This window comes from Sturnira hondurensis, unplaced genomic scaffold (assembly GCF_014824575.4).
Source record: "Sturnira hondurensis isolate 20B ecotype Veracruz unplaced genomic scaffold, ASM1482457v3 Scaffold0024912, whole genome shotgun sequence".
In the NCBI taxonomy this organism is placed as follows: domain Eukaryota; kingdom Metazoa; phylum Chordata; class Mammalia; order Chiroptera; family Phyllostomidae; genus Sturnira; species Sturnira hondurensis.
This window is the reverse complement of record NW_028097543.1, coordinates 71,452-83,002: the sequence shown is the minus strand read 5'-3', so window position 1 is coordinate 83,002 and position 11,551 is coordinate 71,452. Positions and strand designations below refer to the sequence as shown.

Genomic DNA, 11,551 nt, shown 5'->3' with positions numbered 1-11,551 from the left:
AACTATGTATAGTGCTAAGTGGGCACTGAAAATATAGGAAGAACACTTTGGAAAGTATATGACTGTCTAACTACTATGCTACACACCTGAAAGTAATGCAAAATATTACTGAAGGTAAACTGTGAAAAAGAAAGAAAGAAAATGAGGTATGTTCCAATGTAAATACAAGTAATTTAAATGAAACTATTGTTGGCAAAAGAAAGGATTTGTTTGGATGTAAATTTTAGATATATTGTTTAAAAAATATTCAACGTTGCATAAAATAAACATATGTATACTTAGAAAAAGTTTGACTTGTTGTGAGACAACTTAGAAAATAAAGCAACAAGAAAAAAGAATCTGATGAGTGCTCACTTCAGCAGCACATATACTAAATTGGAATGATACAGAGAAGATTAGCATGGCCCCTGTGCAAGGATGACATGAAAATTCATAAAACATTCCATATTTTTAATAAATATGTATGGTGTCAGGTGGGTATAAGACTTACTGAGGATAATCACTTTGTAAGTTATATAAGTGTATGATCACTACATTGTACACCTGAAACAAATATAATATTGTACATGAACTATAACCATTGAATAATAAAAAATATTTTCAACATAAAAAACAAATCTGATGAAAACAATGGACTCCCTAGAAAAACAGACACACACTTTCAATTCTACATCCAAGTTCCCAAAAGTTTGTAAAATGTCCAAACCCATCTACCAACCCTGTAGAACTGTGATGTCCAATGTTAGGAACTAGAGGCATGTGGACATTTACATTGAAATGTATTAAGATAAAAATTCAGCTCCTAACTACATTGCAAGTGCTTGACAACCATGAGTGCATAGAGCAGAGCATATACCTCTCTCTAGAATTTCACTGAGCAAGGCTAAAAACACCCACCATGAAGGAGAACTCTCCATGAGGAGAGTTCTCCATGCAGGCTTGTATCTCCACTCCCAATCTAATAACAATTTTCTTGTGAGTCTGAATATAAGTAGGCAAGAAATACTATACTAGTGAGTAACCCTGGAAGTTCATCTAGCTTTGAGTAACCCTCAGCCACCTTCAATCACCGGCGTCTTAGTGAGAGCCATGCCCTGCAAAGGCAAAAACTCAACAATCCCCCATTCTTTACAATCCAGGTATGTGTAGTTCAATCAACATCACCATGATCCTCATCCTGCAATGGCAGTCCAAGTGGTTTTCTCATGAGAAAAACACGCTGCACAGGGCAGGCCATCAGGGATCCCACCTGCATTAAGCCAGGTGCTATTACCGGCCTCCTACATACATTAGCTCACTTGGCCCTCACCCAATCAATTATGCCCTAACTACAGATGAGGGCACTGAGGCTTGAGGCTCAGGAGGACAGAATAACAGGTCCCACGACCCATTGCAAATGTCCCATAGAGGGAAATAGTGATGAGGTCAGGAACCACAGACTCCTGCTATGCTCATGTCTAAAAACATCCAAATGTTCTTAGTTCAGTCTCTGAGGTCACACAGGCTGTCACATTCATATCTCCACAGGTGTGAAGATTCGTACCTGCCCGTGTGCTATGGGTCCTCTCTCTCTGCATTTGCCCGCACAGCTCACCTACCTAAGTCTTCTTTCCTGGACCAGACCAAGAAATAAAATACTCACGACTCTTCCTGCTCAGTCATCAAGAAACGACAGTCTGTTCCCATTTCGCCCTGGGCTAGTTTCCTAAATGGCACCCACTGACTCTCTCTGTAACATCCTCTTCATAAAATTGCCTCTGGCAGACCCAATTGCATGGAAAGCGAATGGCCGTGCGCCTGGCACAGAGACAGCTCTGCTACAAGAACTCATTGGTAGAAAGCGTCTACCCCCCCCCCCCCCGTCTAGGCACCTAAGGGTCGTTTGGGGGAATCCAGGAACCCCGCCGGTTTAGGCCGGGGTCCCACCTCCCATGTGCTCCAGCCTCACAGTTGGGTGGCTCTCCCCTGACTGACCCAAACCTTACCTCAGGTCTCCCACGGAACTGATCCTCCGGTGTTCCGTCCACTGGCTTTTCGGGATGAAAAGTTCGCTTCTCCTCAGGGGTAATCGCTTTTCCCCAGACCCTCCCGAATGAGCGCGCCCTCACAGGGCCCGTGGATAAAGAGGTGTTCGGAAAGAGGCAACGGGCATCGTGAAAAGAGGGCACGAGGGAAAAGGTGTCCCTAGAGACAAGTCCCTAAACGTCTAAAAGCCGGTTTAAAATGGGACGCCAGGAGCGAGCGCGAAGCTCCAGTGCGCCCTCTACTGGTGGATAGGTACTGCTTCCTGGAGAGCCGCCGCCAGCCCCTGGTATCCCTCCAGAAGACCCTGTGGGGTCGCAAGGAGCGGGGGAGGGGACCCAGGCGGGAAAGGGGCCATTACCCTTTGTTCCTACCGGCGCGACCCGTGGAAGGAATTGCGGGATGCGCAGCCTTTCCTCCCAGTCGCTCTGGAACCACGTGGAGCAGAGTTGGACGTGAACGGCTACTGTGGCTTCTGAGTGGGAAGGAAGCTTGCCGCTCCGTCCATTTTCGTCCCGCTTCAAAGCACAGGGTCCGGTGCCCGCCGCTCATAATTCATAGTTCTTGTTTAAGAAGCAGAGCAGGGTGTCCGCTACTCCTTCCATATCACCCGCCTGTGAAGGGCCAATATCTCAGTGCCCACCGCTCCTGCATTTCCCGGCTCCCATTTAGGGTCGGGGGTGTGGTTCCCGCCTTGTCTTCCATTTTCACCGAACGTGAAGGGACTATAACCCTGAGCCCGCTGCCCCTTTAGATCCCCGCTCTGGGGCGTGGTTCCCGCGGAGGCTTCCATTTTTGCAGATCTTGAAGGGACTGTAACCCTGTGCCTCCCGCCCCTTTATTTCTGCGCTCCCGTCAAAAATCTATATCCTCTTTGGCGGGTGAATTTCATGCTGGAGCTTGCTAAAAACTCTGATTTCTTTGCCAACCTGAAACTCCGAGGTGCTGACCCTTGCGTGGGATCCAAAGAGGGCACCTTAAATAAGTGTTCCTGGGACTTCACTGGTTCCTTGTAACAACATTTCCGTTTTGACTCTTTTGGAGTTTATGCCTTATGAAACGTTCGAGACCTCAGACTCGACACAAACAATGCACTAAATAGAATTATTAAATTATTAAAATATCTCAAAAATTAAATAGCTACCATATGATCCAGCAATTTCACTCCCTAGTATAGGTACAAGACAACTCAAACCATGTGCCCACACAAGCAATCGTACATGTATTCATAAAAGCCTCTTTTTAGAGGAAAAAACACGTATGTCCATCCATTGATTATTGAATAAACAAAGTGGTCTATCTTTGCAATGGAGGGGTATTTAGCCATATAAAAGCATAAAGTAGTGGTGCCTTCTACACCATGGATAGACTGTGAAGACATTTTGCTACCTGAAGGAAGGCAGTCACAATGCATTATGCGTTCGTTGCATGACTCCATGTGTAGGAAAAGCATGGACTAGGCAAACCCCGAGAACCAAAACTGAGATTGGTGGTCACCAAGGCTGCTAGTGCTGAGGATAATGACGATGATTGCTGATGGCTGTCTCCCTTTGGGGGTGGGTGATGAAAAGTTCCTGGAATTTGTAGTGGTGTTATTTGCAGATGAATATACTTTATGAGCATACTCAAAAGCCCCAAATTTTAGATTTTAGAGAGTAATATTCATGGTATGTTAATTTTGTCTCTAAATGAGTGAACAGAGTTCCCTCAATCTTAGTTGACATTGTTTCAAAAAGTATCTCTGCTATTTCAACATATCCTGCTTTTTAATTTTTTTAGTTCATTTTCACTTCAGTATAGTCAATATACAATCTCATTTTGGTTATACTAGTTTGGGGTGCATAGTATAGATATTCAACATATTTATACCTTGTAATGTGATCACTCCACTGTTCTAGTAATCATCTGTCACTGTGTAAACTTATCACAGTAGTATTGGCTATACTACCCTTCTCCTTGCACCTATTCCCCCACCCGTGCCCTACCTATTAACCATCCTTTTAGTCTATGTCTCTATGAGTTTGTTTTTGTTTTTTCAGATTCCACATAAGGTATTGGTCTTTCTCTGCCTGAATTATTTCACTCAGTGTAACACACTCTAGGTCCATCTATGTTGTTGCAAATGGTAAGATTTCATCCTTTTCTATTGATGCATAATATTCCAGTGTGTGTGTGTCTTCTTTATCCATTTGTCTATTGATGGAAACCTACACTGCTTCTATACCATAGCTATTGTAAATATGCTGCAGTGAACATAGATTTTTGAGGAATCTCCATACTGTTTTCCATTCAGGCTGAACCAGTGTGCAGTCCCACCAACAGTGCACAGATGCTCCCTCTTCTTCATACCCTCTTCAACAGGTTATTTGTTGACTTTTTGACTTATTTTTGACTTTTTGTAATTGGTGTTAAGTGGTATCTCATTGTGGTTTTGATTTGCATTTTTGTGATGATTGGTTATGTTGAGCACCTTTACATATGTCTGTTGGCCATCTGTGTATCTTCTTTGGAGATAGGTATATTTGTGTCCTCTGCCCAGTGTTGAATTGGATTGCTCATTTTTTGTTATTGAGTTGTAAGAATTTCTTATATATTTTTAATATCAACCCCTCATGAGATATGTCATTAGTGCAATATATCTTCCCATTCAGTAAGGGTTTTTTTTTTGTCTTGTTGGAGGTTCTCTTCACAGAGCACAAGCCTCTGAGTCTGAATACATCCCATTTATTTATGTTTGCTTCTGTTTTTCTTAGTGAGGGGACTTATCAAATGAGATATTACTCAGAGTGCCCTGACTGGTGTGGCTCTGTGGATTGGGCATTGTCCTGCAAAGCCTAGGGTTGCTGGTTCTATTCCAGGTCAGGGCACATGCCTGGGTTCCAAGTTTTATCCCCCACTTTCTCCCTCCCTTCCTTTCCTGCTAAAAATAAATAAATAAAATCTTTTTTAAAAGTATTACTCAGACTGATGTTAAAGTTTACTTCCTACAATTTCTTCTGGGAGAATTATATTTTCAGAGCTTACCTTTAAGTCTGTAACTGAATTTGAGTTCATTTTTTGCATATGGTGTAAGAGGTTAGCTCATTATGGTTTTTTTTGCATGTAGCTGTCTATTTTTCTCAGCACCAGTCATTGAAGAGACTGTCGTCAATCCAGTTTATGTTTTTACCTCCTATGTCATAGATAAGTTGACCAAATAAGCTAGGGTTTATTTCAGGGCTCTCTATTCTGTTCCATAGATCTCTGGGTTTGTTTTTGTGCTAGTACCATGCATTTTGATTATTGTAGCTTTGAGATCAAGATTATTATAGTTTAAGATCAGGGAGCCTCATAACTCCCACTGTATTCTTTTTTGTCAAGATTGCTTTAGCTAGTCAGGGTCTTGTCTTGGCTCCATATGAATTTTAGGATTATTTTATTTAGGTCTGAGAAGAATAACACTGGTATTTTGAAAGGAATTTCCTTGAATCTATAAAGTAGTTTGGGTTGTATGATCATTTCAACAGTATTAATCCTTCCAATCCATATCCTTCCATTTACATGTGCCCCCTTTTATTTCTTTCTTCAGTGTCTTACAGGTTTTAGAGTACAGGACTTTCACCTCCTTGGTTAAGTTTATTCTTAGGACTTTACTCTGCTTGATGTAATTGTCAACATATCCTGCTTTAACTGAAAAATTCCCCTTTCTTCCTGACCATCTGACAGTAACTTATAGATGCTTTAGACCCTTCTCAGAAGACTTGCCTGGCCTGTTAATAGAAAGTCTGCAGCTCCAGGAACTCACAGTCTTCTGCATGTAACTTTTGTTACATGGTCCCATCATTGCTCCATAGATGTGTTTTTGTCAGACATTATAGATTGACTGTAAGCCAGCGACCTTCAGGGTCTTTACAGTGTCTGCATGTCCTGGTGAGAGCCCAGTACATGTCTTTTTGGTTCAACCTGAGAATTTCACACATCTGCTATTTGTGCATTGATACCTTTAGGTTTCATCCCTTTTCAGGAAATATACTGGGCTGAGTGTTATTACCGAAGGCTAGTGAACTCAGTATTGAAACGGTGGGAGAAAAAGAAACAAAAACAAAAAAGATCATATCCTCAGTGAAATCTAAACACCAGTGCATACTGAACAGTGGATAAATTTACCCAACCAGAATTCATGGAAACCTTGATTTCTAGCCAGTCAATCACAAGACTTTTGCCCATCCAGGCATCAGAACTTTGTAACTGACCTGTAAGAGTGGTCAGCATGACCCATTTTGAGAGTCATATGTCAGCACAAAAAATGACATCCACAGTTCATGACTAATGAAATAGTATTACTCTCCCAGGGAGAGAATATGGTCTAATGGTGATACAAATATGGCTCAGTCCCTGGATGGTGTGGCTCAACAGATTGAGCGCTGGCCTGTGACCAAACTGTGGCTGGTTTGATTCCCAGTCAGGGCACAGGCCTGGGTTGTAGGCCAGGTCCCTGATTGGGGACATGCAAGAGGCAACCAATTGATGTTTCTCTTCCTCTCTTTGTCCCTGCCTTCCATTATCTGCCCTGATTGGTGTGGCTCAGTTGATAGAGTGCTGGCCTGTGAACCAAAGGGTTACTGGTTCAATTTCCAGTCAGGTCACATGCCTGAGTTGCAGGCCAGGTCCCCAGTGGGTCTCATGAGAGGTGACCCTACATTGATGTTTCTCTCCCTCTCTTTCTCTAAATATAAATAAAAAATTGTTTAAAAAAAGAAAATGGCTTAGGAACTTGATTAATCTGGGTTTGAATTCTTGCTCTGGTCAAGGAACTCAATCTGCTTAACTCAAGTTTCTGACTGCCATATGGAGGTGATCACCTTTTCTTTGTAGGAGAACTACAGAGGCATTAGGAAGGGAATGTATACCATGTAAACAGTACCTGGCATAAGCACTCATGAAAGAGTGGTTTAAATGTCAAACAAAATATGTAAGATTTTCTGGTGCCATGCTAGTTGGGTGGTTTGGGGAAGGAATTGAGTCTAAGGGGGGGGACAGGTTAGTGAGGCATGCCAGGCCACTTAGGGCTCTTCAGCTGCAGGCCATGAAGTAGATTTAGGTGAAAGTTCTGGAATGCATCCTGACTGCAGCTGTCGCATCAAGTTAAGATGCAGTCTGAATCCAACCTGGCTACTGGAATTCTAGTAGTTAAGTGAAATGCTCAAGGCTCTTCAGCACAGAGCACGGCTACACCAAACCTGAGTTTGAGAAAAGCCCTCTCAACTATATGAAACTAAAAATATTTTGCTCAGCAAAGAAAACCATCAACAAAATAAAAACAACCTACTGAATGAATGTAAGTAGATATATGCCAATGGTATATAAACACTAGGGGGCTAATATGTAAAATCTATTTAAAGAAAAAATACATATAAAATTCAACATAAAAAAAAACAAAAAATTCCAATTTAAATATGGGCAAAGGACCTGAATAGACACTTTTCTAAAGGGGACATACAGATGGCTATCATTGTTCAACTATCAATATATGGAAACCTGATTTAGTGGGGATAGACACTGACTTTTGAAATCATCTGAATTTTATTGTGTTGTCATTATTTTCAAACATACAAAACATAATGTCAATAATGTTAACAGTATTGTAATAATAATTTCACACTATATATGTGTGTATCAAATCATCACATTATACACCTTAAACATACACAATTGTATATATGCATTATTTGTCAGTTAAGCTGGGAAAAAAGAATGGGGGGAGAAGGGATGGAAGGGGGAGAGGGAAAGGTGAAGAGAGAATGAGGGATAGGGGACCCTCTCACAAGAGACAAAAAAATGAATCCCCTGGAGGAGGTCAAAATCTTATACCTCTATTTCACGAAAACTTAGCCATAACAGAGGGGCTTATGGTAATTATTGAACCTGGGGAAACCACACCACAGGGAAACAAGTGCCTCCACTGTCTTGAACAGCAGAAAGAAAAGAAACTCTTATTGTTTCTGCCTCTAGTTCCCACTCCACCTCTTGTGAATTAAACCCAGCGCCTGTCCCCACCCCAAGCTTGAATATGCATTTCTGACCTTAGCAATTTACTTTTGGTCATAAAATCTAACAGTCTATGTGTGGCTTTCCCTCCTTTTTCCCTCTGTGGTTTGTTTGGATTCCCTATTTGTCCATAGAGATCATTATCTCACTTTTAGGTGGGGATATATATATATATATTACTTCTTTACAAAATATAACTCCTCTATCATTGCTGTGAACTTTGGGGAAAAAGAGGATTTTTCCCCATGGAAGATTACCATGCTGATATGCACTGACTTTTTCTTTCTTCATGTAACGTATCTGAAATTAGGATTTGTATTATGATTGATGACATTTTAGAGAAAATGTATAGAATTGCACAGTTTGTTAACATCTTATTTACACTACTTTTTATATTATTTTTTAAAATTTATTTATTTATTTTTTAGAGAGGGGAAGGGAGGGAGAAAGAGAGGGAGAAAAACATCAATGTATGATGGCCTTTTGCACCCCCTACTGGGGACCTGGCCTGCAACCCAGGCATGTGTCCTGACTGGGAATCAACTGGCAACCCTTTGGTTCACAGGCTGGCACTCAATCCACTGAGCCATACTAGCCAGGGTGAAGTAATTTAATTCTTATTGATTGTATTGTCATTACTTTCAAATACACAAATCAGAGAGTAAATGTAAAATAAGAGAAAAATATATATTGATCTCTGCCCGCAGTTCCTGGCATAGAGTCCCATGCCCTAAGTGATAAGAATACTAGGAGCATCTTTTGTTCTAATATTTGGTCCTTGAACCCAGTTTTTGACATGAAGTTTCTAAAGCTCTTGGAATCTCCTGCATAATAAGAGTGTCTTTTGTTTCATTGAAGTGATTCTTTGTGGGCTCCTAAATAGCTTCAGGATTGGGGATGATCACCAGAAAGATCAAGCCATAGTTAGAAGCTTGGAACATTCAGCCTCACCCCCCAATCCTCTGGGAAGAGAGGGGCTAGAAATGGAGTTAATGATCAATCATGCCTACATATAAAGCCTCCATAAAAATGAGGTCCTTACACTCTTATCACTTACAGTGAAATGGGATACATGATGAAACACTAGAATAATTCCCTTCAGGGAAGTAGAGGGCCTCCCTAAGGGAAGCCTGGGGATAGGCAGATACATGGGTACTACCTGAAGAGAACTTCCTCAGGCCTGAAATCTTATGCTACCAAACTTGTGTTTCTCTGAGTTATCTGCAGCCCTTGCGTTGGAGTCAGTTCCTTTTTGCCACTGTAAGTCTCACTCAGACAAATGGAGCCTGAGGTGAAGAGGAAATTTTTCTTGGTGTTTTCTAGGTTTTCCTTTCTACTTCATCCCTAAATCCCAGCCCTAGAATAGAACTGCTTCCTGGAGATGGCCTGGCCATCTTCCCTCCTTCTTTTCTCTAGGTTGTCCAGAAGATCTGACATGGCACTCAGTGTTGCTCCTCTCAATCTTGGCTACTGCCCTATCCCCTCATATATTCATGACTGCTGATCTTCAGGAGTTTCCCTCACTCCTTGTCACTTCTTCCATGGCTTTGTCCCTTGGCTGAGTCCACATGGTAATAAGGAACCAGCAGCACCAAGGGAGAAGAGGAAGGCAAAGACAAAGGTGAGAATAGAAGGACTTAGCAACAATTGTGTAAAAGCTATTGAGCCAAAGACAGTGTTTTTGTAGGGAGTACCCTCCTTTAAATCGGAAATGGCTCTCCCCATCCTCAGCCATTCCGTTATTCTGTCTATTCCTCTGGGAACAGTGGAACACACTAACTCTTACTAGGTCATATCCCTGGGCACCTCTCCCATGCTGTGGGAATGAAACTGGCAAAATGTCAGGAGCAGAGCTGGCCTGTGGCAGAGAGAGTAAGGTGGTGAAAAGGAACCTGAACAGGATTTTGGTTAGAAGCCATCCCTGTTTTCTGGGAGAAAGAATGCAAAGAGCTGGTGTCAATACCATGCTCTTGTGCCTCAGCCACAGCAGGCAGCAGCTTTCTACTTACTGAACTCGTGACTTCCAACCCCAGGTCTTAAAATGCAGAGTTGAGTGGAAAAGGACTGCTGTCCTCTGCTATCTCAGCTCCTTTCTCATCCTCTTTACCCACACAATCTTTTCCCTGGTATCTCTGAGACAGGAACACAGACACTGGGACATGAAACTACACCTCTCACACCTAGTTCAGGACAGCTTTTGTTTCCTGTGGGATCTGAAGTTGGAACATTCTGCCACCTCATTCTGTCCCTCGATCAAGTAATTGGTTGACTCCAGTCTGAGCTTTCATATACTATCTTCCCGTTGCCTTCAGAAAGGTGGTGCAGTTCACATAGCATAGCCAAATACTATGGAGGCAGTGGGCAAGTAAAAAGCAGAGTGACACCTCTCCCCTTCATTCCATTCTGCCATCTCTTTCCTTAGTGTCCAATGTGTTTCTTTTTTTGAGATGGTGAGGGCTGATACAAGTGGTCAGAATGCATGGTAAATTGGCCTTAGCAAGCTGTGTCCGAGAAGTGAAAGGGAAGAATAGGTACTGATGTGTTGGCCAAGAGCCTCCAATTTCTAAATCCTGTTCACACCATGGGAATAAGAATGTCCTTTCTTTCTGGAGCCCCTGAAGCCAAAGGGCAGTGGAGTTTGACCTTGGAATCAGGAATCCTCAATTCTCTTCCTGTTTCTGCCCATTCATCTGTAAAGGCCATCCTGACACCTTAAAAAACTGATCTCTAAAATAGTACCTATATTCTCTCTTTTTGACCTCTTCTGGGAATGCTAGATGAGAACCTGCAAAATGAATTTTCAAACTACCAGGTGTTGTAACAGGGATTGGCAACCATGTGAATATGGAGTGCCTTTTTGCTGACCTGTCAGGAACTTTCCTGAATCTCATGAGTGCGCAATAACTGCTGGCTCCATTGATGCAATACTTCCTTCCACTTTTGAGTCTTTCTCGTCTATCTAAATGTTATATGGATGGTGATAATAGTAGCAGCTATCCAGGGTGCTATTATACATGGACTCATGCAAAGAGAGTGCACTCTGTAAGAAGTTTTAATTTCCCCTTAGTTCCAAGTGCACAATCTTAAATTCTACAAAGGATGGTGGGGCAGTCAGTCTTCGAGCTTTATGATTATAATGGGGTCTTCTCCTTCCAGACCACTTCCTCCTCTAGGCTTAGCTGTTTCATTGTTTTTTAGAAGATTTTAGTTTTGGAGAGAGGGAAAGGGAATGAGAAAGAGAGGGAGAGAAACATCAATCTGCGGTTGCCTCTTGCACACCCCCTACTGGGAACCTGGCCCACAACCTGAGCATGTGCCCTGGCTGGGAATTGAACCAGCCACCCTTTGGTTCAGAGGCCTGTGCTCAATCCACTGAACTACACCAGCCAGGGCTCTTTCATTATTTTAAATAACCATTCTATACTCACTTTTCCCCTCTTACATTAGTTTGAGGATACATCTAATAGTGTAAATACTATCCACAAAAATCCCAACCCAGGCA

The 11,551-nt window shown here is 42.1% G+C and overlaps 1 non-coding gene across 1 annotated transcript; it reads left to right on the top strand.

The window, feature by feature from the left end:
* Positions 1 to 346: 346 nt before the first annotated feature.
* On the top strand, positions 347 to 452 carry LOC118982110 (U6 spliceosomal RNA). The gene has a single exon (XR_005065487.1). It is a non-coding gene; the product is annotated as a U6 spliceosomal RNA (small nuclear RNA).
* Positions 453 to 11,551: the final 11,099 nt, after the last annotated feature.